Below are 27,840 nucleotides of genomic sequence, written 5' to 3'. Positions count from 1 at the left end.
TGTTTGAACTTATCCGTTTGCTCAGAAGCAGTAACTGTGGGAACAGACTGGGGGATAAACAGTCTGTGTTCAAACACAGTAGAGAAATGATGCTGGGAAAATTGATGGGATTGAAGGCGGATAAATCCCCAGGGCCTGAGAATCTGCATCCCAGAGTGCTTAAGGAGGTGGCTCTGAAAATAGTGGATGCATTGGTGGTCAACTTCTGGGATTCTATGGACTCTGGAACTGTCCCTGCAGATTGGAGGGTAGCTCAAGTCACTCCGATATTCAAACAGGGAGGTAGAGAGAAAGCAGGGAATTATAGACCAGTGGGGAAAATGCTTGAATCCATTATCAAGGATTTTATAGCGGAACATTTAGAAAGCAGTAGCCGGATCAGTCAGAGTCAGCATGGATTTATGAAGGGAAAATCATGCTTGACAAATTTGTTGGAATTCTTTGAAGATGTAACCAGTACAGTTGATGTGAATAGAAACATTTAAAATTATGAAGGGAATAGATAGGATAGATGCGGGCAGGTTGTTTCCACTGGCGGGTGACAGCAGAACTAGGGGGCATAGCCTCAAAATAAGGGGAAGTAGATTTAGAACTGAGTTTAGGAGGAACTTCTTCACCCAAAGGGTTGTGAATCTATGGAATTCCTTGCCCAGTGAAGCAGTTGAGGCTCCTTCATTACATGTTTTTAAGGTAAAGATAGATAGTTTTTTGAAGAATAAAGGGATTAAGGGTTATGGTGTTCGGGCCGGAAAGTGGAGCTGAGTCCACAAAAGATCAGCCATGATCTCATTGAATGGCGGAGCAGGCTCGAGGGGCCAGATGGCCTACTCCTGCTCCTATTTCTTATGTTCTTATGTTCTTATGTTCTTATGTATATTTGGACTTTCAGAAGGCTTTTGACATAGTCCCGCATAAGAGATTATTGTGCAAAATTAAAGCGCATGGGGGAAATGTATTGAGGTGGATAGAAAACTGTTGGCCGAGAGGAAACAAAGAGTAGGGATTAATGGGTCTTTTTCAAATTGGCAGGCAGTAACCAGTGGGGTACCACAGGGATTGGTGCTGGGACCCCAGCTATTCACAATATATATTAATGATTTGGATGAGGGAACAAAATGTAACATCTCAAAGTTTGTAGATGATACCAGGTTAGGTGTGAGGGTGAATTGTGACGAGGATGCAGGGATCCTACAGCATGATCTGGACAGGTTGGGCGAGTGGGCAAATCAATGGCAGGTGCAGTATAATTTGGATAAGTGTGAGGTTATTCACTTTTGAAGCAAAAACAGGAAGGCAGATTACTACCTGAATTGTTGTAAATTGGGAGAGGGTAATGTGCAGCGGGACCTGGATGTCCTTGCGCACCATTTGCTGAAGGTAAGCATGCAGGTGCAGCAGGTGGTAAAGAAAGCTAATGGTATGTTGGCCTTCATTGCAAGAGGTTTCGAGTATAGAAGCAGGGATGTGTTGCTGCAATTGTGCAGGGCCTTGGTGCGGCCACACCTGGAGTATTGTGTGCAGTTTTGGTCTCCTTCTCTGAGGAAGGATGGGCTTGCTCTCGAGGGAGCGCAGTGAAGGATTCCAGGGATGGCGGGACTGTCATATGAGGAGAGATTGACTAGGTTGGGATTGTTCTCATTGTAGTTCAGAAGAATGAGGGGGGAATCTCATAGAGACTTGTAAAATTCTCGCAGGACAAGACAGGGTAGATGCAGGGAACATATTACCAATGATGGGTGTGTCAAGAACCAGGGGTCACAGTCTGAGGATTCAGGATAAACCATTTCGGACAGAGATAAGGAGACATTTCTTCACACAAAGAGTGGTGAGCCTGTGGAATTCATTGCCACAGGAAGTAGTTGATGCTAAAACTTTGAATAAATTCAAGAGGTGGCTGGATATAGCACTTGGGGAGAATGGGATCAAAGGCAATGGGGAGAAAGCAGGATTTAGGCTATTGAGTTGGATGATCAGCCATGATCGTGATGAATGGTGGAGTAGGCTCGAAGGGCCAAAAGGCCTCCTGCTCCTTTCTATGTAACTATGTAAGCCAAGACAAGGAACATAGGAACTAGGGTTTTCCTGATTTTTAAATAACTAAGCAACAAGGGACCGAGGACAACACTTAGGCTGAGGAGTCCTCAACTTTGAGGTTTTGGAGGAAGGTTGGAGGTCGCTTAGCAAAATCTAATGGAAGTGTCTCTATGAAATCTTCTACTTCTGAAAATATCTGGAACACTGGAGAATTAAAGTGAATTTCAGAGAACTGTGGCATAGTTTCGGCTTGATGCCAGAAGCAGAAGCGAATGAAATGAAAATGAAATGAAAACTGCTAATTGTCACTGGTAGGCTTCAAATGAAGTTACTGTGAAAAGCCCCGAGTCGCAACATTCTGGCGCCTGTTCAGGGAGGCTGGTACGGGAATTGAACCTTGGTCTGCTTTCAAAGTCAGCGATTTAGCCCTGTGCTAAACCAGCCCCTATAAGAAATGAATCCTTATGATTCTTGTAAACTATAAGTAAATTCTTGGCATAAAGTAAAACTTAAGTAATTACAAACTATAGCATTGACAGTGCATGATTTGTTCAATTTTTTTGGTACAGTAAAGTTTTTTCTTATTTAATTGTGGCATTGTTCTTTCAGCCTATAACTGCATGTTCAAATTTCTCTTTAAATATTGACAGTTTCTGCAAGGATTGTAAGGCAAGAAGGAGCATAATTAATAGCCATCTAGATAGTTTGTCACCAATATATCCAATAGGGAATTCAGAAGAACCTTCTCCAACGAAAAAGTGCTGATAATGTGGACTTGATACCTTAGCGAGCAGTTAATGCTATTAGAATAGAAGTATTTAAAGGGAAACTAAAAAAAAACATTTGAGGGAGGAGGGAATAGGGGGTTACATCGTTGGTTTATATGAGGAAGCTGGCATGGAGCATAAATCCAGCATGGACTAGTTAGGCTAAATGGTGTGTTTCTGTGATAAATATCCTACTTAAAGAAGAGTTTAGATAGAGTAAATAAAGAAAACTAGTCTCCAATGCCTGAAGGGTCGATAACCAGAGGGCACTGATTTAAAGCATTGTCAAAAATACCAGAGGTGACATGATGAAAAACCTTTATTATGTGCAGAGGAGTTAGATTAGGAATGCACTGCCTGATATAGATTTCTGTGCCGAATTGAATAAAAAGGAGTTTTTAAAAAATGCAGGGACACGGAGAAACTAACTGGATTGTCCTTCAACAGAGCCAGCAGCGACTTGTTGAGCTGAATGGCCTTGTCCTGAACTGTACAATACCATAATCCAAACCCGAAACTCAAGACACAGGATACGGAGTGCTTGCCTTCATTGGACATGGCATCGAGTATAAAAATTGGCAAGCCATGCTACAGTTGTATAGAACCTTGGTAAGGCCGCAATTGGAACATTGTGCACAATTCTGCTCACCACACCACCCCAGAAAGCTTTGGAGAGGATGCTGAGGAGGTTTACCAGAATGTTGACTCGTCTGGAGAGTGTTAGCTCTGTGGAGAGGCTGAATAGACTCGGACTGTTTTCATTAGAAAGGTGGAGGTCGAAGGATGATCTGATAGAGGTCTGCAAGATTATGAGGGGCATGGATAGAGTGGATGGGCAGGCACTCTTTCCCAGGATGGAGGGGCCAGTCATCAGGGAGCATAGGTTTAAGGTGCGTGGAGCAGAGTTTAAAGGATATGTACGAGGCAGGGTTTTTACAATGAGAGTGGTGAGTGCCTAGAACGCGCTGCCAGGGGAGTTTGCAGAAGCAGATACATGAACGGTGTTTAAAAGGCATTTTGAAAAATACATGGATAGGATGGGTATAGAGGGATACGGCATAAGGAAGTGCTGAGGGATGGGCCAAGGTTGGTATTATGACCGGTACAGGCTTGGAGGGCTGTATTGTTTTTGTTCTTCGTTTGATATTTTGCACTTTCAAGTTTAAAGATGTACCGACCTCCAAAATGAATGGTATAAGATAACTACCTGGATATAAATTTATGAACCAAAAATCAAAAGCAACATTGGATTAAACAGAATAATTGCAAGCATAAAGATAAACAGACCAAGACACAAAATGCCTTACAACCGACTGTATCTGACCCTCATGAAATTATTCGGATGGCTAAAATGCGAGTGAATTTGGAGGCCAGCTCACTGCACGCAATTTTTAGCAGACAGTTGGGTCATTATGACTTCAGGCGACTGTGTAAAACGAGCAATATAATTTAATTTTCTTGTTGTACGCTTCCCCCAATTTTCATTGACCTCACTGGAGGGGTGGGGGGGGCTGTATAACAAGCAGCTGAGCTGAATATTGTCAAACATTTTATGTCACAAACCAAGATCAACATTCCTCCAGTGTGCTCACACAACACCTCGGCAATGGATGGGGGGGGGGGGGGGAGGGGGAGTGCTCAACTCCCAAATCAATACGATTTCAAGGCAAAACCAGATGCCAAAGTACATATTGCTGACTACATACAACAGACCGCAGGGACCATGAGAACAGGGCCATTACACAATCATCCAGCAATCACAGGACTGACTAGACATGGTATGTAACACGTAGCAGAATAAGTCATCCTGAAATCTGCAACCAGCCCAGAGAAATGTGAGTCTCAAGAGGACAGTAGGTTTTGGCTTCCAAAAATCAAACTTGACTTGTGGTTGGACTATTAATATTAGTTCCTCTGACAGGACCTTTCTGATGCTGCATGTACTTCTAGTGAACTTCCCCAGGCTTACGGCGATACAATTTATTAGGATTGCTCACCCACGGGGGAATCCTTCAACAAGTTAATAAGTATCTCGACCGGCAAAGCACGTATGTGCATGTTAGCTGAATGCATCTCTCACCTGACAACTGCAGTAAATCAGGTGAGTTACTGTTCTTACTCAAAGCTACAATTCCCCCTGCTGATTTAGCAGTAAATCACCAGTGAAACTTGGCACTCTAAATTGCAATCAGGCTATTAACCAATTAACCCTTGCTGATGATGATAATGAGGTGGATGACATTTAATGAAGAGGGTTATGATCTGAACATCGACAGGAGCAGGGACCTAAAACGTCACACGGGCAAATCATTGAGGCAAAAGGACCTTTGCTTTGTTGGTGGCCGGGGAAGCAGGGGACAGATTCTGAGCTGGAGCTGAGGTGCTGACACCACAAAATCTCACTGCTTAGATGCCTAACACTGACAAAGAAATTTGAAAATCAAAACTGGTGGTCGAACCTGGTTCCATTCAGGAAAGGTCAAGGATATCAGGGTAAACATTGGTATGAACACAACTTGTAGCCCAGAATTGGTGCTCCCCAGGACACCTTGCCTCGACTGGTCGTCTTGAACGAGTTTAAGATCAGGCCTCAGACCTCATCTCTATAGTTTGGGTGAGTTACTGGTTTAAGCAGCCCTTGGGAGGGGGCTGGCTAGAGGATAGCAGGAGGAAGGCACCAAGGTGGAGACGTTTGGTTGCACGCGCAACCAACAGTCGCCGTCAAAGAATGCAGTGGCATCAGGATGTGCTCTCCTGTTTCTCCTGCCTCTGCATGAAATTAAAAAAATAAATGTATTGCTTATTCTTGCGGTTGCTCACTCAAAGGTACAGACAGCTGGAAAATCTGGATAGAGTAGGCCCGATGCCTGCTTCACTCAGGGCAGCCCAATCTCTACCTAGCATAGTGGTTAGCACCGTTGCTTCACAGCTCCAGTGTCCCAGGTTCGATTCCCGGCTTGAATCCCTGTCTGTATGCCGTCTGCATGTTCTCTCCGTGTCTGCGTAGGTTTCGTCCGGGTGCTCCGGTTTCTTCCTCATTATCGGGGACCGTTGACACCGGAGTGGTTGGCGCCGCTTTTCACGCCAGCGTCAGAACGTGGCCGCGGGATTGGAGAATCCCGGCCAAAGTGGCTATAAACCAACCATTAGTTATGGGAAGAGAATGAATAAAGACCCCGTGCCTATCGAAGTTGCTGCTTCCTCAGGTAATCTTGGGATTAGAATTTAGCTCACTCAATTTGTTTTTACTTGAACAATTTCTCCCTTCAGCTGGCGAGAGACTAAGAACTGAACGTCCTCTTTTAGCCTACATAATTAGCACCTCAGCAAAGTTAGTCCAAAAGCAGGTGCGATTTTCAGACTCCCCATTTGAAACATCATCTGTTGAAGAATTTTTTGTTCAGACCACAGTCCGCACCCCCCTCCCCCATCCTCCACTCTTTCCGAACCATTACTTTGCCAATTTGATGCAGGATCGTGTGTACCAGCAGTTTCCCAGTACCCTACCAAGCAGGTTGCTTTAGGCGCCTGCACAGCAGCAAGGGTGTTTGGTCATGACATGGCTTATTCCCCAATGCTTTCACCCTTCAAAGGTTCCAGTTCCATAATTGGGTTACTTTCTTTCCGATACGTCTTGCTGAACTAAATGTAGCAATAGAGGTTGCCAATGGAATTTGGCATTTTTCATGACCGCAGCTGGCCCCATCCACTCTATTGCACCAGGAATGTTTATATTACCTTCAAGTCCTTTGGGGATAGTCTTGGATTAAACTGCTAATGTTCAATTTTTAACCACTCTTGACTGAGCTTTCATGTTGCCAAGCAAGCTCACTTCATCTTGAGACACAAGTTATCACTTGCCCTGTCAAATTGGCCTTTGTTTCCATTCCGAGGGTTTCTTGTACTCTTGACCATAAAAAGTTGGAACCCTGCCTTTATCATCACTTTTACTAAAACGTAACTCAGAGGCTTATTACTTATCGGTGAATGCTCTAGGTGCTAAGTATAGATTTTAGCCTCAATGAGGTAACTTTTTTAAAATTTGCGCTTTATATGCGGGCAAGAGTGAGAGGGAAGTTTTGTTGCTCAGAACCAGTTCCCCAAGGGTTCTATCCGTCTGTTGACTCACTTCTGCTTCATCGTCCTGGGAGATACTGAGTACACAGGATTACCAAAATATTAACTCTTCCATATTCCTCTTCTCTGTTTTGAAGCACCTTGGGTGGGGTTCTCCAGGCCGCCAGCCATGTTTTCCGGCACAGTGCGCCCCAGCTGGTAGCGAGATTCTCCATTCCCGCAGCCGGCCAATGGGGTTTCCTATTGTGGACACCTCACGCCGTCGGGAAACCCCCGGGCGTGGGTGCGCTGTCGGCGGAGCGGGGGATTCCACCGCCGGAGGATTCCGCCGCTAATCTGCAGCCCATGGTCGCCTGAGCATGAACACTTGCAATGTTTTGTTCTATGTTACATTTCAACCGCACCAGGTTACATTTATAAAGCTTCTTGGGCTTCGGAAGCATTGTCAAATAAAGGCTGATACTGAGTCACATAAGGAGATAAAATGATTCCTCCTAGATCATTTGCCAATCACATTAAACCTGACTCTTTTGTACTGATTCTTCAGCCAGGAGCATCAGTTCTACAAAATTCCTCCCAGGCAGAAGGAGGCCATTTGGCCCAACAAGTCTATACTGACCCTCCGAAGTGCAATCTATCTAGGCCCACTCCTATTGAACCCTACATGACCACGTCCACAATCAACATGTTGGCAATTGTCCTCAGGTATCATGTGAGTAATTTGTCATGCACTTTCAAAGCTAAAGCAATACCGCAGAGAGATTGTGAGAGTCTGTACTTCCAAAATCAGTGCAGAGGGATGCATTTTCATGGAGACTCTCAACCTTTAAAAATAATGGACGGGACCTGGATAAAGAAGTCTTATCCCCATTACTGACAGATCTAGGGTGGGTTTCCCATCCCGCCAGACCGTTTCCTGGTGCAGCGTGTGCCCGACAGCATCGGGATCCTCTGTTCCAGAAGCTGGCCAAGGGGGTTTCCCATTGCGGCTATGCCCACCCCGTCGTTAAATACAGGCGTTAGTGCGCTGCAGGCGAAGCGGAGGATCCCACTGGCAGAGAATCCAGCCCTAAATATTTGCCGGTTGGGGAAAGAGGGTTGACCGTGAATTGCAGTTAGGAAACTTGAATTCATCATTACCATTTTAACTCTGTGTTGAGTTCAAACAAACCCAATTTTCACTGCAGTCAGGGTCTTAATGTGGGAGTCAGAAATTTATGGAATCATAGAATTTACAGGGCATAAGGGGGCCATTTGGCCCATCAAGTCTGCACCGGCCCTTGGAAGGGCCTACTGAATATCACACCTCTTTTGTTGGACGCTAAGGGCAATTTAACATGGCCAATCCACCTAAACTGCACATCTTTGGACTGTGAGAGGAACCGGAGCACCCAGAGGAAACCCACGCAGACACAGGGAAAACATGCAGACTCCGCACAGACAGTGACCCAAGATAGGACCCTGGAGCTGTGAAGCAACTGTGCTACTATGCTGCCCACTGAAGAGACATAAATGCTTGTGAAGGGCAGATAAGGTATGTAGACCTCTAAAGCTGTTAAGATATTTAAATTCCCAACCCTTTAAAAACAATAAAAACATTCTCCCAGCAGTTGTAATATTATTATTGTCATTACTCCAAAGGCTATCGTTATATCATTATTAATGATTTCCAGAACTTTCTAGAACCGACCCTTATCCGAGCTTGACTGACAGCTCAATGTGTTTACTGAAGGATTTTCTGTCTTTGTTGTGGGATTATGAATATTAGTCTGTTTATTATGATAAAGCATTAAGTAATTGTGGGCAGCACGGTAGCATTGTGGATAGCGCAACTGCTTCACGGCTCCAGGGTCCCTGGTTCGATTCCGACTTGGGTCACTGTCTGTGCGGGGTCTGCACATCCTCCCCGTGTGTGCGTGGGTTTCCTCCAGGTGCTCCGGTTTCCTCCCACAGTCCAAGGATGTGCAGGTTAGGTAGATTGGCTATGATAAATTGCCCTTAGTGTCCAAAAATTGCCCTTAGTGTTGGGTGGGGTTACTGGGTTATGGGGATAGGGTGGTGTTGGCCTTGGGTAGGCTGCTCTTTCCAAGAGCCGGTGCAGACTCGATGGGCCGAATGGCCTCCTTCTGCACTGTAAATTCTATGAAAAAAAAAAATCTATAATTGAAGGGTTAAACTAGAAGAAATAGGTGCAAGAGTAGGCCATTTGGACCTTCGAGCCTGCTCCGCCATTTAATGAGATCAGGACTGATCTTTTGTGGATTCAGCTTCACTTTCCGGCCCGAACACCATAACCCTTTATCCCTTTATTCTTCAAAAAACTATCTATCTTTATCTTGAAAACATTTAATTAAGGAGCCTCAACTGCTTCACTGAGCAGGGAATTCGATGGATTGGGTGAAGAAGTTCCTCCTAAACTGAGTCCTAAATCTATTTCCCCTTATTTTGAGACTATGCCCCCTGTTCTGCTTTTACCCGCCAGTGGAAACAACCTGCCTGCATCTATCCTTTCTATTCTTTTCATAATATCTTTCTTTCTACAAGATACCCCTGCATCCTTCTAAATTCCAACGAGTACAGTCCCAGTCCACTCAACCTCTCCTTGTAATCCAACCCCCTCAACTCTGGGATTAATCTCGTGAATCTTCTCTGCACACCCTCCAGCGCCAGTACGTCCTTTCTCAGGTAAGGAGACCAAAACTGAACACAATACTTAGGTGTGGCCTCACTAACACCTTATACAATTGCAGCATAACCTCCCTAGTCTTAAACTCCATCCCTCTAGCAATGAAGGACAAAGCTCCATTCGCTATCGTAATCACCTGTTGCACCTGTAAACCAACTTTTGCGACTCAGGCACGAGAACACCCAAGTCCCTCTGCACAGCAGCATGTTTTAATATTTTATCATTTAAAGAATAATCCCTTTTGCTGTTATTCCTACCAAAATGGATAGCCTCACATTTATCAACATTGTATTCCATCTGCCAGACCCTAGCCCATTCGCTTAACCTATCCAAATCCCTCTGCAGACTTCCGGTATCCTCTGAACTTTTTGCTTTACCACACATCTTAGTGTCGTCTGCAAACTTGGTCCCCAACTCCAAATCATCTATGTAAACAGTGATGTAATGTTTGCTAATGAAATGAAAATCACTTACTGTCACAAATAGGCTTCAAATGAAGTTACTGTGAAAAGCCCCTAGTCGCCACATTCCGGTGCCTGTTTGGGGAGGCTGGTACGGGAATTGAACCATGCTGCTGGCCTGCCTTGGTCTGCTTTAAAAGCCAGCTATTTAGCCCAGTGTGCTAAACCTGGTTTCCAGCTCCGAGTTTCCAATCCGCCAGGACCACCACAGAATCTAGTGAATTTTGGTCAATTATCACGAGTGCATTAGCAATTCCCCTAGCCATCTCTTTTGGTACCCTGGGATGCATTCCATCAGGGCCAGGAGATTTACCTACCTTTAGCCCCATTAGCTTGCCCATCACTCCCTCCTTAGTGATAACAATCGTCTCAAGGTCCTTACCTGTCATAGCCTCATTTCCACCAGTCACAGGCATGTTATTTGTGTCTTCCACTGTGAAGACCGACCCAGAAAACCTGTTCAGTTCCTCAGCCGTTTTCTCCCAAAATTTTTGAACTTTTGAATGGGCTTTCATTGAATGGGAGTGATTTCTTATTATGGTGAAAGATGTAATAGATCTTTATTTTATTGCATCTCAATGCCCAGGTAGATGCTGGAAAGGAGAGTGTAAGGGCAAAGGGTGGTGGGGGTATGAGTTGGCATAAAGGCTATTAGGGGTTATGGGAGGTGGGGTGGGGAATGAATGGCATGGATGGGGCTAGGGGAGTGGGTGGAGGTTGAGGGGTGATAGGTGATAGGTTAGCCTAGTCTTTAACAAAGAAATTGGGGCAAAGTTCCACAGAACCCAGAGGCGACTTTGAAACAACCTGCCTTGACCCTCAGCAGTCCCTGTGGCTGCAACCATGGTGGTAGGCATGATTGCATCTCTCATCTGTCCCTGAAGCAAAATTTGTGCCAAGAAAATCCAACTGAGTTGTCCTTTTCTCAAAACCTACTTCATTTTTCACAGCTACGAGAAACTGGAGGACAGATTTAACCTGATTCATTATTTTGTATCAGCACAATCTCTCATAATTCCCTCATGGGTTGAAAACTTAAAATATTCACTTGATAAAATTGTACGATCTCCGGAGTCTAAGATATTTACAATTAACCACTCCTTTGCCAACAACCATTCATGATTTCAACCTTGATTCTTGATTTATTGAATTGATTTGTGTCCTCGGACTCCAGTGTTCTCTTCACCTCCAATTTTCTCTTATTTTCTAACAAGGCAAAGTAATTTTTTTAATCATGCCACCTCACTGGGATAATTTGTTTCAAACTTTGGCCCTATGTTCCCTTGGTCACTGCAAAATCCTGCACGGGACCTACAGGGTGGGAATGTTTGCCCTTCCCGTGCGCCTTGCGGAGTACGAGCTCCCCACCTCTAGGGGCGTGGTATCTCATTTGCCCAAGGTGTAGAAGGTCGGCAGTAAGACACTGACCGAGACAGTAACCCAAGAGGGATGTACCGGATAGTGTATATATGTAAATAAAAATTTGTTCATATTTTACTTAGTGTGGACACTCCGGGCGGGATTCTCTAATCCTGCGCCAGGTCGGAGAATCGGCGGTGGGGGGGGGGGGGGGCAATTCATGCGATGCCGCTCCGGTGATTCTCCAGTGGACCGGAGAATTGGCGTCGGCGTGGCGCCAGTCGGGGCCGCGTTGACGATTCTCCCAGCGCGATGGGCCGAATGCCCATCAAGTTAGGCCGAGTCCCGCAGGTGCTGTTCTCATATGGTCCTACCCCGCGGGACCTCGGTGTTCATGTTGCGGGGAGCGGCCTTGTATGGGGGAGGGGGAATCCGACCCGGGGGGGGGGGCCTCCAAGGTAGCCTGGCCCGTGATCGGGGCCTACCGATCGGCGGGCGGGCTTATACTGGTGGGGGCCTATGTTCCTCCGCGCCGGGCCACTGTAGCTCTCCACCATGTTGTGCGGATCTGCGGCGCCCGTTCTGACGCCCGGATCGGCAGCTGGAGCAGCGTGAGGCTCTCCAGTGCTGTGCTGGCCCCCTTCGCGGTGCGGGATCGCTGTTCTTAGGGGCCTGTTGACACCAGCGTAAAACGCTCCAGCGTTTACGACGGCATCAACACTTAGCCCCAGGAACAGAGAATCCTTCTCCCCCATCTCCTTATTAAAGTCAAGAACCCAACTATTTGGAGAAACTTTTTTTTTCCTTTATTTTGTTCTGTGTCCAATTTGAGATATAATCCTGAGTCACCAATATTGAGGCTTAAAATTGACTGTACATCTTTGGCAATAGTACAAATGACAGTGTGTATTGGATATGTAATGTTGGAAATGACCTTCTCACTTGATTCTCTCAGAATTTTGGCCCTGCTCAGACATAATTCACTTCTGGTCTTGCATCCAATTTAAATACTATGATTGTTTCATTTGCTATTAATGGCAGGAGCAAATCTATTTCATTTGTTTGATTTACAGTCACTTTATCCACATAAAACTCCTCACGTACATTATCTTCAGCAACATCCCTTTGATTTTGCCTGTCCTACGAGTTGCCCATGTCTTTCACTGGGGTTACTTCACCATATTCAATTTTTGCATTTCTGCAAATTGTTCATTCATTTTTTGATCTGCGCTGAATGGTCTGTACAATATTCTCTTTGATCCGCCTGCTGTAACATTGACAAGTATCTTTTCCTACCTCTCAGCTGCTTCTTATTCTTGTTTTGTATTACCTGAAAGGCTTGGGCGCGATTCTCCGCCCCCCACGCCGGGTGGGAGAATAGCGGGAGGGCCTCCCGACATTTTTCACGACCTCCCACTATTCTCCTCCCCCCCCCACACGCCCGACCCACGCCACGAATCGCCGCTCGCCGTTTTTTACGGCGGGCGGCGATTCTCCGAGGCCGATGGGCCGAGCGGCCAGGCCTTCAAGCCCGTTTCAACACGGCAGCAAACACACCTGCTCGCTGCCATCGTGAAACGGGCGCCAGATGCCCGTTTGGGGCATCTGGGGGCCCGATTGCCAAGGTAGTACCACGGCCGTGCCAACGGGGGCATAGGCCCGCGATCGGTGCCGTGCGTCCGTAACGGACGCACTCTTTTCCCTCCGCCGCCCCGCAAGATCAAGCCGTCATGTCTTGCCGGGCGGCTGAGGGGAAAGACGCCAACTGCGCATGTGCGGGTTGGTGTTGGCCAACCTGCGCATGCACGGCTGACGTCATCGGCCGCGTCAGCCGGCGTGACGCTTGACGTGCGGCCTTGATGACCGTCGTCAAGGCCACGCCGCCGTGACGCACGGGGCTGTGCTCCTAGCCCCGCCCGGGGGGGAGAATCGGCCTCGTAAGTGGGCGTGAAGGCTGCCGTGGGTCACGGCAGATGTTAACACCTATACCATGAGCTCCATTTTGTGTAGCAACCAGATGGCACCTTATCAAAGACCTTCCGGAAATCCAAAAACAACACATCCAAAAGTTACTCTTTACCTGAGTTGCTTGTTGCTTTCCTAAGGAATAAATTTGTCAAACATGATTTTCCTTTCACAAAAGCAGATTGACTGCCTGATTACTTTACACTCGGAAGCCCTTGTGGGTTCCTCCAAACTGCAGCTGGGTGGTAGCAGGCCCATGCTGCAGCTACCACCGCTACCCCCAGATCGAAAGCCACTCCACGGAGAAACTTTATTCTGAGGGAGATGTGGCGAGCCAGGAAATTTTCCAACTTGAACTACCCACGTCGGAAATCTAGTCATACACGCCCCTCCATGTGAGCTGAGCACTGATGTTGAGTGCTTCAATTCCAGGCATTTCTGCTCTTTGAAGTATTGGACACTTTGGCCTCCCATTTGGTGCCCGTGATGTTGCAAATCGGAGGACAATTTGTGGGCAGCACGGTAACACAGTGGTTAGCAGTGTTGCTTCGCAGCACCATGGTCCCAGGTTTGATTCCCGGATTGGGTCACTGCCTGTGCGGAGTCTGCTCTTCCCCCATGTTGCGCAGGTTTTCTCCGGGTGCTCTGGTTTCCACCTACAAGTCCCAAAAAAATGTCCTCGTGAGTTGAATTGGACATTTTGAATTTTCCCTCTGTGTACCTGAACAGGCGCCGGCGTGTGGCAACTAGGGGATTTTCACAGTAACTTCATTGCAATGTTAGTGTAAGCCTACTTGTGACATCGATAAAGATTATTATTATTGGAATTCTACTTTCTTCAAGGTCCCACAAGGAAACCTGTGGAAACTCCTCGCTCTGTTTTTTACCCTCTCCTTACAAATTATACACTTCTGCAATCTGGTCCTCAAAAAGGATTATTCCACTTTTATCACTACATATTAGATATCTATTTCTTTCCTGTTGTTGCTGACTCTGGTTTTGTTTCCTCTACTTTTCAATCATTTACCCATAGAGATCTCACCTTCATCATGGAAGACAATTTTTGGTTGCAATTTAACACAGTAGCGGGAGATTGTGTATTGAGTCTGAAGAGATAGGAGAGGTCTTGAACAAGTATTTTTCTTCAGTATTTACAAACGAGAGGGGCCATATTGTTGGAGAGGACAGCGTGAAGCAGACTGATAAGCTTGAGGAGATACTTGTCAGGAAGGAAGATGTGTTGCGCGTTTTGAAAAACTTGAGGATAGACAAGTCCCCCGGGCCTGACGGGATATATCCAAGGATTCTATGGGAAGCAAGAAATGAAATTGCAGAGCCGTTGGCAATGATCTTTTCGTCCTCGCTGTCAACAGGGGTGGTACCAGAGGATTGGAGAGTGGCGAATGTCGTGCCCCTGTTCAAAAAAGGGAATAGGGATAACCCTGGGAATTACAGGCCAGTTAGTCTTACTTCGGTGGTAGGCAAAGTAATGGAAAGGGTACTGAGGGATAGGATTTCTGAGCATCTGGAAAGGCATTGCTTGATTAGGGATAGTCAGCACGGATTTGTGAGGGGTAGGTCTTGCCTTACAAGTCTTATTGAATTCTTTGAGGAGGTGACCAAGCATGTGGATGAAGGTAAAGCAGTGGATGTAGTGTACATGGATTTTAGTAAGGCATTTGATAAGGTTCCCCATGGTAGGCTTATGCAGAAAGTAAGGAGGCATGGGATAGTGGAAAATTTGGCCAGTTGGATAACAAACTGGCTAACCGATAGAAGACAGAGAGTTGTGGTGGATGGCAAATATTCAGCCTGGAGCCCAGTTATCAGTGGCGTACCGCAGGGATCAGTTCTGGGTCCTCTGCTGTTTGTGATTTTCATTAACGACTTGGATGAGGGAGTTGAAGGGTGGGTCAGTAAATTTGCAGATGATACGAAGATTGGTGGAGTTGTGGATAGTGAGGAGGGCTGTTGTCGGCTTCAAAGAGACATAGATAGAATGCAGAGCTGGGCTGAGAAGTGGCAGATGGAGTTTAACCCTGACAAGTGTGAGGTTGTCCATTTTGGAAGGACAAATCTGAATGCGGAATACAGGGTTAATGGTAGGGTTCTTGGCAATGTGGAGGAGCAGAGAGATCTTGGGGTCTATGTTCATAGTTCTTTGAAAGTTGCCACTCAAGTGGATAGAGCTGTGAAGAAGGCCTATGGTGTGCTAGCGTTCATTAGCAGAGGGATTGAATTTAAGAGCCGTGAGGTGATGATGCAGTTGTACAAAACCTTGGTCAGGCCACATTTGGAGTACTGTGTGCAGTTCTGGTCACCTCATTTTAGGAAGGATGTGGAAGCTTTGGAAAAGGTGCAAAGGAGATTTACCAGGATGTTGCCTGGAATGGAGAGTAGGTCATACGAGGAAAGGTTGAGGGTGCTAGGCCTTTTCTCATTAGAACGGAGAAGGATGAGGGGCGACTTGATAGAGGTTTATAAGATGATCAGGGGAATAGATAGAGTAGACAGTCAGAGACTTTTTCCCCAGGTGGAACACACCATTACAAGGGGACATAAATTTAAGATAAATGGTGGAAGATATAGAGGGGATGTCAGAGGTAGGTTCTTTACCCAGAGAGTAGTGGGGGCATGGAATGCACTGCCTGTGGTAGTAGTTGAGTCGGAAAATTTATGGACCTTCAAGCGGCTATTGGATAGGTACTTGGATTAGGGTAGAATAATGGAGTGTAGGTTAACTTCTTAAGGGCAGCACGGTAGCATTGTGGATAGCACAATTGCTTCACAGCTCCAGGGTCCCAAGTTCGATTTCGACTTGGGTCACTGTCTGTGTGGAGTCTGCACATCCTCCCCGTGACTGCGTGGGTTTCCTCCGGGTGCTCCGGTTTCCTCCCACAGTCCAAAGATGTGCAGGTTGGGTGGATTGGCCATGAAAAATTGTCCAAAATTCTATGATTAACCTAGGACAGAAGTTCGGCGCAACATCGTGGGCCGAAGGGCCTGTTCTGTGCTGTATTTCTCTATATTGAAACCCTTCATTCTGTAAACAAGACTCAATGAACTTATTCTTTTCAGAGCTCGACTATTTTTCCTGGTGAAGAATCTGTGTAACTCAATGAATCTTGCCTGGGAGACAAGCAGCCATAAGCCTACTTCAAGGCTAATGCTGTTTAAAGTGACTCATCTACTCAAGTATGGATGACGTTCCCCAACACAATTCCTCAGAGTGCTCTGGCAAAGTTCCAGAATATTAATCCAACTGTCCACTTCATGTTCTGGTGAGTTGCATTTTAAAAGTGACGCATTTATTGCTTTAGCTCCACCTGAATTTGTGTGTTCTGGACTATCTGGATACTCATCTACATTGATCTTCATCCTGATAACTTCAGCCCAACTCCTAAACAGATATTTAACTTGCTCCCGTTAGGTAATTTTAATCAGTGCTCCTTTCCTTTTGCCGAAAGTCTGTTCTACATATCCACTGCACTCAATGGATTAAACGGACTTCCAATCTGAAATCTGGTATCAAGGTTGTTGGCCTTCAGTTTTATAGAGATTGGAGGTCGAAAGGGCTGTTCTCTTTCTGTCAAAGTGTTTCATTTAATTACTTTGTGAGGATCAGATTGCAGAAGCGTATAACTTGTACGTTTCTGATGGCTTCAGTATGTTACATTGCTTTTCTTTAGTGACGTTATCTTTGAATTGTTCAAAGCTGGGCGATTAGAGATCTATCAACAGTGAGAAAATCACATAGGTCCCAATTTTAACCACAGTCCAGCTTTTGGTGGGTAAATTTAAAAGAGGTGTTCAAATTTAAGAGTGATTTTGAGAGAGCAAATAAGGAGAAACTGTTTATTTTAGCAGAGGAGTTACTAATCAGAGAACAATAAATTGAACACGACCATGAATACTGCGTGCAGTTCTGGTCACCTCGTTAAAGGACGTATGTTAATTCACTGGAGAGGGTATGGAGCAGATTTAAGAGGACCTTGTCAGGATGGAAAAATTGCAGCTGTGCAGGAAGATTGGACAAGCTGAGGTTGTTTTCCTATGATCAGTGGAGGCTGAGTGGAGATTGAGGGGCTTTGATAGAGTGAATGGGAAGGACCTGTTTCATTTAGCAGAGGGGCCAATGACAAAGTGGCGTCAATTTAAAATGATTGCCAGGAGGATTAGAGGGAAGATGAGGAAAAAGCTCTCCATCTGGAGCATTGTGGGGTCTGGAACTTGTTGTCTAAAAGGGTGATAGAGGCAGAAACCTCCACTCATTTAAAAGGTGCCCAGATATTCACCTGATGCCCTGTAACCTCCAGGGCTACAGACCAAATGCTGGAAAATAGGGATTCGGCTGAGTGGCTTATTTTCTGGCCGGCGCAGACACGATGGGCAGAGTGACCTCCTTCTGCACCATGGGTTTTTCTACCTTTTCTGAATTTTCTAAACATCTGAAAGGGGAGGAAGGTGCAGAGATTACGGTAGAGGGTAGGGGAGTGGCAATATGTGAATTGTTCCTCAGGAGAGCTAGTACATCCACAATGGGTTAAATGGTCCTGTGTTCTAACAATTCTATGAATCAATGAACACCGATTTAAGGCAGCGGGACCAGAGGGAAGACAAGGAGAATTTGTTTTATTCAGCAAGTTGTTGTGATCGAAACAGGCTGCCTGAAAAGGTGATCGAAGCAGATTCAATAGTAACTTACAAATGGGACTTGGAAAAATGTTTGAGAATTGGAAGCCTTGGGGAAATAGTAAAGCAATGGGCTGAATAAAATGCTTTTTCAAAAAGTTGGCATCAACACAAGAGCAAAATAGGTTCTTTCCGCAGGGTACAACTCGACAATTCTTCAGTGCTGCCATTTAAAGAGGGACAGCACTGCACAATCACCCTAGCTCCACTGTCATAGAATGGCAGTCATCAATCTAGCTGGCCTTAAATTATTATAACTCTGCCAGGTTTCAATTGAAAATGTGAGATGAAAGCACACAGCTTCCAAGACTTTTCATAGAATCATAGAATTTACAGTGCAGAAGGAGGCCATTCAGCCCATCGAGTCTGCACCGGCTCTTGGAAAGAGCACCCCACCCAAGTCTACACCTCCACCCCATCCCCATAACCCAGTAACCCCCACCCAACACTAAGGGCAATTTTGGACACTAAGGGCAATTTATCATGGCCAATCCACCTAACCTGCACATCTCTGAACTGTGGGAGGAAACCGGAGCACCCAGAGGAAACCCACGTAGACACGGGGAGAACGTGCAGACTCCATACAGACAGTGACCCAAGCCGGGCATCGAACCTGGGACCCTGGAGCTGTGAAGCAATTGTGCTAACCACTATGTTACCGTGCTGCCCTTACCTGGGAAGTCAATAAAATGTATACAGTTAACAACCTTATCATCCACTATGAGCTACAATTAGATTTCAAAATTAACATTACACTGCTGCTAGCCCCTTTAACTAATCAATTGTCCCAGTTTGTTCAAATGTACTCAATTGATTTTATAGATTTGACTTCCCACTGGCTCCCAAGACTATTTTGTTGACAACCTGATGCTTAACATTCATGATCTGTATCAGCCATATAAATACTGTGGTGACAAGATGTCACATGTCTGGCGGCACGTTGGTATAGTGGTTAGCACTGTTGCCTCACAGTGCCAGGGATCCGGGTTCGATTCCGACCTCGGGTGACTGTCTGTGTGGAGTTTGCACTTTCCCTCCGTGTCTGCGTGGGTTTCCTCCGGGTGCTCCGGTTTCCTCCCACAGTCCAAAATGTGCAGGTTAGGTGGATTGGCCATGCTAAATTGCCCCTGAGGGTGGGGTTGCAGGAATATGGTGGGGGATTGGTAGGGTGGTCTTTTGACTCGATGGGCTGAATGGCCTTCTCCACTGTCGGAATTCTATGAATTAGGAACTCTGTGGCAAGCGATTCACTTCTAGGGCGGGGTTCTCCGGTCCCCAGCTGCCTGTTTCTCGGCGGCTCGCCATTCACTGGTGGTGGGGTTCGTTCTTCCCGCCACTTGTCAATGGAATTTCCCACTGAAGCTAACCCATGCCGCTGGAAACCTACGGGCGGTGTGCACTGTCAATGGGAAAAGAGTCTCGCAACGGCGGAGAATTCAAGCCCTCAACTCAGCAAAGCCTATCTGCTGTCTTTGAGGCACAAGTCAAGAGTGTGATGTAATGTTCTCTACTCGCTTTGATGAGTGCAGCTTAAACATCACTCAAGAAACTGGACACCATTGTCATGGACAGGGGAGGGAGGCAGAACTTTATTGTATCACTCTGTCCATGCAGGGGTGTTTTAATTTTTGAAATAGTCTGTTCCATGTTTCCCCAGACCCACTTTTTACAAAATCAATTTTTAACGTGACTTGAAACAATCTCTCCTCAGAGTTAAATCAGAAGTATAATTTATTCACACATTCAAACCCTGGGAAAGGGCATAACTTCAATTCTTTGAGGAGGCAACAAGGCCTTTGATAAGGTGTCGTTTAGGAGGTTGTTAAATAAGTTAAGAGCCCATAAGTTAAGAGTGTTAAGGGTAAGATACTGGCATGGTTAGAGGATTGGCTGACTGGCAGAAGACAGAGATTGGGGCCAAAGTGGTCTTTTTCAGGATGGCAGTCGGTGACTAGTGGTGTACCTCAGGGTATTGGGACCACAAATGTTCACAATATACATTAACGATCTCGAAGAAGGAACTGAACATATAACAGTACAGCACAGAACAGGCCCTTTGGCCCTCGATGTTGTGCCGAGCTTTGTCCGAAACCAATATCAAGCTTTCCCAATCCCTGTCATTCTGGTGCGCTCTATGTGCCTATCCAATAAGCGCTTGAAAGTTCCTAAAGTGTCCAACTCCACTATCACAGCAGGCAGTCCAGTCCACACTCTAACCACTCTCTGAGTAAAGAACCTACCTCGGACATCCCTCCTATATCTCCCACCCTGAACCTTATAGTTATGCCCTCTTGTAACAGCTATATCCACCCGAGGAAATAGTCTCTGAACGTCCACTCTATCTATCCCCATCATCATTTTATAAACCTCTATTAAGTCGCCTCTCATCCTCCTTCGCTCCTATGAGAAAAGCCCTTGCTCCCTCAACCTTTCCTCATAAGACCTACCCTCCAATCCAGGCAGCATCCTGGTAAATCTCCTTTGCACCCTTTCCAATGCTTCCACATCCTTCCTATAATGAGGTGACCAGAACTGCACACAATACTCCAAATGTGGTCTCACCAGGGTCCTGTACAGTTGCAGCATAACCCCGCGGCTCTTAAACTCAAGCCCCCTGTTAATAAACGCTAACACACTATAGGCCTTCTTCACGGCTCTATCCACTTGTGTGGCAAACTGCAAAGATCTGTGGACATGAACCCCAAGATTTCTCTGTTCCACATTCCTCAGAACCCTGCCGATGACCCTGTAATCCGCATTCAAATTTGTCCCACCAAAATGAATCACCTCGCACTTATCAGGGTTAAACTCCATCTGCCATTTTTCGGCCCAGCTCTGCATCCTATCAATGTCTCTTTGCAGCCTACAACGGCCCTCCACCTCATCCACTACTCCACCAATGTTGGTGTCATCAGCAAATTTACTGACCCACCCTTCAGCCCTCTCCTCCAAGTCATTGATAAAAGTCACAAATAGCAGAGGACCCAGCACTGATCTCTGTGGTACACCGCTGGTAACTGGTCTCCAATCTGAAAATTTTCCATCCACTACCACCCTCTGTCTTCTATGTGATAGCCAGTTACTTATCCAATTGGCCAAATTTCCCTCTATCCCACACCTCCTTACTTTATTCATGAGCCGACCATGGGGAGCCTTACCAAACGCCTCACTGAAATCCATGTATACAACATCAACTGCTCTACCTTCATCCACACACTTAGTTACCTCCCCAAAGAATTCAATAAAATTTGTGAGGCAAGACTTACCCGTCACGAATCCGTGTTGACTATCCCGGATTAAGCTGCATCTTTCCAAATGGTCATGAATCCTATTCTTCAGGACCCTTTCCATTAACTTACCGACCACCGAAGTAAGACTAACTGGCCCATAATTACTAGGGTCATTCCTATTCCCTTTCTTGAACAGAGGAACAACATTCGCCACTCTCCAATCCTCTGGCACTATCCCCGTGAACAGTGAGGACCCAAGGATCAAAGCCAAAGGCTCTGCAATCTCATCCCTTGCCTCCCAAAGAATCTTAGGATATATCCCATCCGGCCCAGGGGACCTCTCGACCCTCGGGTTTTTCAAAATTGCTAATACATCTTCCCTCAGAACATCTACCCTCTCTAGCCTACCCGCCTGTATCACACTCTCATTCGCAAAACATAGCCCCTCTCCTCGGTGTACAATGAAGAAAAGTACTCATTCAACGCCCCTCCTATCTCTTCTGACTCCATGCACAAGTTCCCACTACTGTCCTTGACTGGCGCTAACCTCACCCTGATCATTCTTTTATTTTTCACATAAGAGTAAAAAGCCTTGGGGTTTTCCTTGATCCGACCTGCCAAGGACTTCTCGTGCCCCCTTGCTACCTTGTAACCCTCAAGCGACCCAACTGAACCTTGTTTTCTCATTTCCTCTTGACAAGACATTCAACCTCTTTTGTGAACCATGGTTCCCTCACACGGCCATTTCCTCCCTGCCTGACAGGGACATATCTATCAAGGACACACAGTATTTGTTCCTTGAACAATCTCCACTTTTCATTTGTGCCTTTCGCTGACAGTTTCTGCTCCCATCTTATGCTCCCTAATTCTTACCTAATCACATCATAATTACCCCTCCCCCAATTATAAACCTTGCCCTCCGTATGGCCCTATCCCTCTCCATTGCAATAGTGAAAGACACCGAATTGTGGTCACTATCTCCAAAGTGCTCTCCCACAAACAAATCTAACACTTGGCCCGGTTCATTACCCAGTACCAAATCCAATGTGGCCCCACCTCTAGTCGGCCTATCCACATATTGTGTCAGGAAATCCTCCTGCACACACTGTACAAAAACTGCCTCATCCGAACTGTTCGACCTATGGAGGTTCCAGTCAATATTTGGAAAGTTAAACTCACCCATGACAACTACCCTGAGACCTCCACACCTATCCACTGCTTTGCAATTTCTTCCTCCACATCTCTATTACTATTTGGGGGCCTATAGAAAATTCCTAACAACGTGACCGCCCCTTTCCTATTTCTAACCAGCCCATATTACCTCAGTAGGCAGATCCCCCTCGAACTGCCTTTCTGCAGCCGTTAAACTATCCTTGATTAACAATGCTACTCCTCCACCTCTTTCACCATCTTCCCTAATCTTACTGAAACATCTATACCCCGTAACTTCCAACAACCATTCCTGTCCCTGTTCTAACCATGTCTCTGTAATGGCCACAACATCGTAATCCCAAATACCAATCCAAGCTCCAAGTTCACCTACCTTATTCCAGATGCTCCTTGCATTAAAGTAGACACACTTCAACCCACCTTCCTGCCTGCCGGTACACTCCTGCGACCTTGGTACCCTCCTCAGTACCTCACTACTCTCAACACTGGCTTCTGGACTACAGCTCGTTTTCCCAGCCCACTGACAAATTAGTTTAAACCTTTCCGAAGAGCCGTAACAAATTTTCCTCCCAGGATATTGGTGCCCCTCTGGTTCAGGTGCAAACCGTCCTACCTGTACAGGTCCCACCTTCGCCAGAATGTTCTCCAATTATCTCCAACCCTACCTCCTACACTATCCCTGCAGCCACGTGTTTATCTGCACTCTCTTCCTGTTCCTCAACTCGCTAGCACGTGGCACCGGCAACAAACCAGAGATGACAACATGGTTTGTCCTGGCTCTCAGCTTCCACCCTTAGCTCCCTAAATTCCTGTTTTAAATCCCAGTCCCTACTCTTACCTGTGTCGTTGGTACCAATGTGTACCACGACTTGTGACCGTTCCCCCTCCCTCTTAAGGATTCTGAAAACACGGTCCGAGACGTCACGGACCCTGGCACCTGGGAGGCAACATACCATCCGTGAATCTCTTTCGTTGCCACAGAACGTCTATCTGTCCCTCTAACTATCAAGTCCCCAATAACTATTGCTTTCCTGCTCTCCCCCCTTCCCTTCTGAGCCAGAGGGACGGACTCAGTGCTGGAGATCTGGTCACCGTGGCTTACCCCTGGTAAGTCGTTCCCCCCCACCAGTATCCAAAGCGGTATACTTGTTACTAAGGGGAACGACCACAGGGGATCCCTGTACTGACTGCTTCCTCCCAGCGTCACCCATCTATCTTCACACAACTGAAGGCACTGTTGCTAAATTTGCAGATTATATAAAGATATGCGGAGAGCCAGATAGTATTGAGGAAGCAGGGAGGCTGCAGAAGGACTTGGACAGGATAGGAGTGGGGTCAGAGTAATGGCAGATGGAATACAATGTTGGAAAGGGTGAGGTTGGGCACTTTGGTAGAAAGAATGGAGGCATGGACTATTTTCTAAATGGGAAAAGGCTTAGGAATTCAGAAGCACAAAGGGACGGGAGTCCTTGTTCAAGATTCTCTTAAGGTTAACGTGTAGGTCCAGTCAGCAGTTAGGAAGGCAAATGCAATGTTAACATTCATGTCGAGAAGGGTAGAATGCAAGAGCAGGGATATACTTATGATAGGAAAGTGGAATTTTTACAAGTGTGAAAGACGTAAAGACGGGCAGCACGGTAGCATTGTGGATAGCACAATTGCTTCACAGCTCCAGGGTTCCAGGTTCGATTCCGGCTTGGGTCACTGTCTGTGCGGAGTTTGCACATCCTCCCCGTGTGTGCGTGAGTTTCTTCCGGGTGCTCCGGTTTCCTCCCACAGTCCAAAGATGTGCAGGTTAGGTGGATTGGTCATGATAAATTGCCCTTAGTGTCCAAAATTGCCCTTAGTGTTGGGTGGGGTTACTGGGTTATGGGGATAGGGTGGAGGTGTTGACGTTGGGTAGAGTGCTCTTTCCAAGAGCCGGTGCAGACTCGATGGGCCGAATGGCCTCCTACTGCACTGTAAATTCTATAAAGCACCATAGATGTGGATATCATTTCACATGATTGCCAGAGTCCAGAAAGTTTGAGTCTAGTGAGGGTTCCTTCATGAAGGAGCGATAGTTCAGCTGGCTGAATCACTGTGTTGCAGAATTCCTTTGAAGATGTTGGTGATGCAGTGAGATTAGGTTGGTACCCAGAGACTTGGTCTACTCAGCAGGTGATGGCAGGAATCCTCCAAGAAACAGGTTTCGAGGATGCTTAGACTTGATGCAGACTGTTGCTCAGCCTGGAGTCTTGCTTTGATGTTTTCAGGCTGAATTATAGATAACACACTCTGGAACTATTATTATAGGTTTCGAAAGACCAGAAGCTTAGGTCACGTGATGTTGCCCATTAATGAGAAGCATTTCCTGTACCTCCGATCAAATTTATTGTACTCCTTCGGGAATAAATAGTGGCTTTTACCACTTCTGCAGGTACAACAATTTTCAATGGTTTCCCTTTCTTTTCGGACCAGGCTGGGAAGACAGATCATCTACTGGTCCCTGGTGTCATTGATTGTAATATGTCCTCATAATGAGAGGTGTGAGATTCTACAAGGACAAGGACTGAGCTTTTATCCTGTAACTACTGTTGGAAATGTTCAGATACTGCCACCAAACTATGAATCATGTGATCTGAAGCAGCCATCTTTTGGTTCAGCAATGTCCACTTTTTAAATATATTAGAAGGGAAGTTTGATTTATTAGTTTATAATCTCTTCAATGTTATCGAGACATGATACTATCCAAGACATAGCAGCCCACTTGATTTACACCTCATCCACCACCTTAAATATTCACTTCACCCACCATTGATATGCAGAGGCAGAACAAAGAACAAAGAAAATTACAGCACAGGAACAGGCCCTTCGGCCCTCCCAGCCTGCACCGATCCAGATCCTTTATCTAAACCTGTCTCCTAATTTCCAAGGTCTACTTCCCTCTGCTTCCGCCCATTCATATACCTGTCTAGATGCCTCTCAAATGATGCTATCGTGCCCGCCTCTACCCCCACCGCTGGCAAAGCGTTCCAGGCACCCACCACCCTCTGCGTAAAAAACTTTCCACGCACATCTCCCTTAAACTTTCCCCCTCTCACCTTGAAATCGTGACCCCTTGTAACTGACACCCCCACTCTTGGGAAAAGCTTGTTGCTATCCACCCTGTCCATACCTCTCATAATTTTGTATACCTCACTCAGGTCCCCCTCAACCTCCGTCTTTCCAACGAAAACAATCCTAATCTACTCAACCTTTCTTCATAGCTAGCACCCTCCATACCAGGCAACATCCTGGTGAACCTCCTCTGCACCCTCTCTAAAGCATCCACATTCTTCTGATAATGTGGCGACCAGAACTGCACACAGTATTCCAAATGTGGCCTCACCAAAGTCCTCTACAACTGTAACATGACCTGCCTACTCTTGTACTCAATACCCCGTCCGATGAAGGCAAGCATGCTGTATGCCTTCTTGACCACTCTATCAACATGCATTGCCACCTTCAGGGTACAATGGACCTGAACTCCCAGATCTCTCTGTACATCAATTTTCCCCAGGACCCTTCCATTGACCATATAGTCCGCTCTTGAATTTGATCTTCCAAAATGCATCACCTCGCATTTGCCTGGATTGAACTCCATCTGCCATTTCTCTGCCCAACTCTCCACTCCAATCTATCTATATTTTGTTGTATTCTCTGACAGTCCTCCTCACTATCTGCAACTCCACCAATCTTAGTATCATCTGCAAACTTGCTAATCAGACCGCCTATACCTTCCTCCAGATCATTTATGTAGATCACAAACAACAGTGGTCCGAGCACGGATCCCTGTGGAACACCACTAGTCACCCTTCTCCATTTTGAGACACTCCCTTCCACCACTACTCTCTGTCTCCTGTTGCCCAGCCAGTTCTTTATCCATCCAGCTAGTACACCCTGAACCCCATACAACTTCACTTTTGCCATCAACCTGCCATGGGAAACCTTATCAAACGCCTTACTAAAGTCCATGTATATGACATCTACAGCCCTTCCCTCATCAATTAACTTTGTCACATAGAAAGAATTCTATTAGGGTTGTAAGACATGACCTTCCCTGCACAAAACCATGCTGCCTATCACTGATAAGTCTATGTATGTAGCATCTGCACAATACAGTGCAGTAACACACCAAGTTTCCCTTGACAGCATTTTCCAAAACCACAAGAAGCACAAGGGCAACAGATACATTGAAACACAACCACCTGCAAAATCCCCTCCAAGTCACACACCATCCTGACTTGGAAAGGTATCGCTGTTCTTTCAGTGGTCAGAATCCAGGAACACCCTTTCTAACAGCACTCGAGGTGTGCTTACAACACACATACTGAGAAAGTGGCTCAACACCATCTTCTCGTGGGAAATTCAGGATGAGGAACAAATTCTGGCCTAGTCACTGACATCACAACTCATGAATGGATGAAGAAAACGTCACGGTACCAAGGAGTTAAATGGACTTGTAGCAAGCCGACAGCCGGTTTTTCATCATGCCAGTTTTAATTTCCTATTGCCTTGCAAAATATTGGCAAGAATTTATCAGCATTGTCGGAGGCTTCGCCTTTCCGTAACATTTTAAACTAAGGTCACTCTTTCTGCCCTCTCAGGTGGAAGTGCAAGATCCCATGGCACTACTTGAAGCCAGGCAGCGTCATGTTGATGACCTGGCTAACATATATTCCTCAGCCATTAAAACAATGTCATTACTAATTTAATTAATTGCTCTTTATGGGTTCTTGCTCTGTGCAAATTGGCTGCCAGATCGCCTAAATTACAAGAGTATGCTTCACAAAGTATCGAGGGCATTCTGGAACATATTGCGGTTATGCAAGATGCTAAATAAATGCAAGCTTTCTTTAGATTTGTGAGCCTGCGGCCCCCGATCTCTGATTAATTTGTCATTTGTATTCCCCTTTTGCAACGTTGGATCTTAGTACAGTGGAAAATTAAGTTGTGATCTTCAATCTAACACTGATTTTATTAACCTGGCTAATGGTTCACAACCTGGTTCACAAATGGGCTTGTTTTCCTTATCACTTCACACTACTCTGATACATGTACATACTCAGTAATCACTCGACTCCCATTTAAGATGCAAATCTAATTCATAGATTCCAATGGGATTAATTTTCCATCCCCAATACATGCAGGCAGTATTTCTCACCATTTATCATTTCAGTCATATACTTTGCAGTCAATTTAATTTAAATGTGGTGAAAGACTGGAAATGTTTTTCAACAATGATTATGAACTTAAAGTAGGTTAAATTCCAAAATTTCAATCAAAAGTTCAAATGCATGGAGCACCATGTTCAGCCCCATTAGTCCGATAAATAGAAGGTATGAATGGACAGACAATGAACGGCAGTGATGGAAAAA

The 27,840-nt window shown here is 45.8% G+C and overlaps 1 protein-coding gene and 1 long non-coding RNA gene across 19 annotated transcripts in view; one reads left to right on the top strand and one right to left on the bottom strand.

The window, feature by feature from the left end:
- eys (eyes shut homolog) overlaps nucleotides 1–27,840 on the bottom strand; it is a 3,376,609-nt gene that overhangs the window by 1,434,892 nt on the left and 1,913,877 nt on the right. The window lies entirely within an intron of this gene.
- The window catches only part of LOC119967767, a 234,003-nt gene that overhangs the window by 186,014 nt on the left and 20,149 nt on the right, over nucleotides 1–27,840 (top strand). Inside the window, exon 3 of the long non-coding RNA XR_005461068.1 lies at nucleotides 16,428–16,630. This is a non-coding gene — a long non-coding RNA (uncharacterized LOC119967767). The remainder of the gene's footprint in view (nucleotides 1–16,427; nucleotides 16,631–27,840) is intronic.

Source organism: Scyliorhinus canicula, chromosome 6, assembly GCF_902713615.1.
Source record: "Scyliorhinus canicula chromosome 6, sScyCan1.1, whole genome shotgun sequence".
In the NCBI taxonomy this organism is placed as follows: domain Eukaryota; kingdom Metazoa; phylum Chordata; class Chondrichthyes; order Carcharhiniformes; family Scyliorhinidae; genus Scyliorhinus; species Scyliorhinus canicula.
Note: the sequence above shows the minus strand (reverse complement) of the source record. Positions and strands in the feature narration are given on the sequence as shown.